General features: G+C 39.1%; 1 pseudogene; it reads right to left on the reverse strand.

The window, feature by feature from the left end:
• Nucleotides 1-1,049: 1,049 nt before the first annotated feature.
• LOC148017267 (casein kinase 1-like protein HD16 pseudogene) lies at nucleotides 1,050-1,764 on the reverse strand (annotated as a pseudogene).
• Between the last annotated feature and the right edge of the window lie 790 nt (nucleotides 1,765-2,554).

The following is a 2,554-nucleotide window of genomic DNA, read 5'->3' on the forward strand; positions in this document are numbered from 1 at the left end:
GCGCCTGGATATGTTATTCTTATTTGGACATTGAGATTGGGCGTGCCAGATACTATGGGCACCGTCCATTAGCTTTATTTTCCTATTTTTGGTAGAAAGCAAACTCAAAAGCTAAAAGCTTGTATATTTTTGTAATTGGGCTATTTTTGAGCAAAAAGATTGAAAATATATATTAAATACATGCTTTGTGAAGCGCTCACACAAGGCATGGGGGAGATTCAACCCAATTTGTCTCTTGTATCATGTCGTGCTTGTTTTTACATTGGTCTTTGTGCTAAAAAGTAGAGTATTTTGTTCTTGGGGACCTTTGGGAATTCACTACGTGAGCTACCTGCGTCCGATCTGCGCACCATCCATCCTGAATCTTCGGATGTTTACAGGCAATTGTGTCTGATAAACGGATTGCTTCCTTCTCTAAAAGCTTCTCAATCGTCTCTAAGTTTCTTCCCCAATGCTATTTCCCCAATCCTCTGTTTTTCGAAAAGCGGCCCCCCTCACTCCTTTCGTTCCTTGCTTTTTCTTCAGGCTCGATATACTGCACTCAGAAAAAACACAAACACTAGCCAAATAAGAAGCTCAATGCGCATAATGCGGAAGTTTGATGCACAGTCAATGAAGTTTATTCCCATGCTTCTAGCCACTCTGACATTAGAGCCTCGACAGAAGACTCCTGAGTTACACCCACTATAGCATTTTCACTTTCATAATGTGACAATAGCTTTAAGTCTCATTCAGTTGATCTTCCTTTCTCTGGACAATTTGGCAACGGATCAGTATTGTGAGTATGAACAGGAGGGGACACAAAGCCAACAATATTCAAACCATTCGTGTGGAACTATGAGGGCTCTTGATTGACAACAGGCTTCTCATGAACTGAAGCTGCAATAAAAGAATCGCCATGTCCAGTATGGGAAACATCATTCCTGATGATCCATCTAAGGCACGATCCTCAGCAGAGATTGCACAAGCTTTTGTTATTATATCTTTAATGACCATATCAGTTCCTTGAGCACTTTGCTCCTCAACCTGTACCGACGAGGTTGAATGAATCATGCCCTCATGTGTAACAATTTTGTTTGCAGCCTCAAGACTTCCCACCTACTTCTAGCAGTAGCCATTGATGTCACGTGAAATCCTTCCCTCCACTTTTTGCTAATCCCCTTGAAAGGGAATGAATCCCTCACTTTGTAAGACTGTTGAGTAAATGATGTCCCTTTGGACATGACAACAAAGGCATTTCCATTGTCAGTACCAGCCACTGCTGTGATGTAGTATTTCTGTTCCCAGTTATCCATGATCCACTCCTTGTGGAAAAACAAATGTGAAAGTTCATATATTTGTCCTGAAACCCCCCGTTTCCGCATCCATTATAAGGGCCCAGAGGTTTGAACAGGAAGCAACATTGCTAATCAAAAAGCCATCTTCAAATCCCTTTTTTACATATTGAAAAATTCGAGCATCTGAAACATTGAAGTGGTACTGTTGTTTCATTGTTTTGTGAAAATTGTACACTGTAACCCATTATGTGGCTGGCATACCCAACCGAACCTTCTTTCGAGGTTGATCATCCTCAGACTCTAAGCTCAATCTGGATCGCTTCTGTCCAACTTTACACACCTTCACAGCACCATCAGTAAGTAATGATCTAATGGCAGGATTTGGACTCAGAACTCCATCAAATATACCAATCAACTTTGTATAACTAGGTCTGGGCTCCTCATCGAACTTCATATTGACCACAGTTTCCAAAAACTCTTTGAAGGGTGCTGGTGAGCATACACAGGGAGAGAGCCCTGCTTGCTTCAAGCTGTAAGAAATCAATGGTTCCTCTTGCTTCAACCCCCTCTCCACTATACAACCCACACAGAACAAAAATGCAAACACAACAACTAAGCATGTACAAAGTAACAAATTTCACACACACAACTTTTTGGTGGATTCCACACCTCGAATGCGTAGCAGTACAACAGCGCCCATCCCACGAACTGTGTTTATTAAAAAGGGAAAAAAAGTGCAGTGAGGGGGAAATTATTTTAATGAAGGGTTCATTTTAAGAAATTATTAACAATGGGTGACATTTTATTAGGTTATAAACCTTAATAAGAAAACAACAATTCCTTCTTAAAATTTTAATTACAAGTTATTAGGGTGAAACGATGCTTTATCGAAACCCGAACTACGATTCCTAGACTAAGACTCTAAATGCAAATTCATTAATTAAAAATTAATGGTGATGTGGAGCGCTTTTTTTGCCAGCGCGTGCTTTTTTTGTGATGGCTGGTTCATTTTTATTAAAAAATAAGGTACCTCTTAAGCGCACATAACACGTGCAAAGTGAATGGCTACTTGATTTTTATTATTAGAAACTGTGTATTTAGTGTGAATGCGCATGAAAAAGGTGGGTGAATATAGTTCATTTTAGCAATTAATTATGGTTCAAGGATAATCAAAATAAATAAAGCTTTTTAAAAAAACCTGGTAGGGGTGTGTATGCAATAAATTGAAGGTGTGATTTTTATTTTTTTAAATTTAGGTTTTATTTGTTGATGGTTTT

Source organism: Lygodium microphyllum, chromosome 22, assembly GCF_053477565.2.
Source record: "Lygodium microphyllum isolate KBCC chromosome 22, Lygodium_microphyllum_v1.1.10, whole genome shotgun sequence".
Classification (NCBI taxonomy): domain Eukaryota; kingdom Viridiplantae; phylum Streptophyta; class Polypodiopsida; order Schizaeales; family Lygodiaceae; genus Lygodium; species Lygodium microphyllum.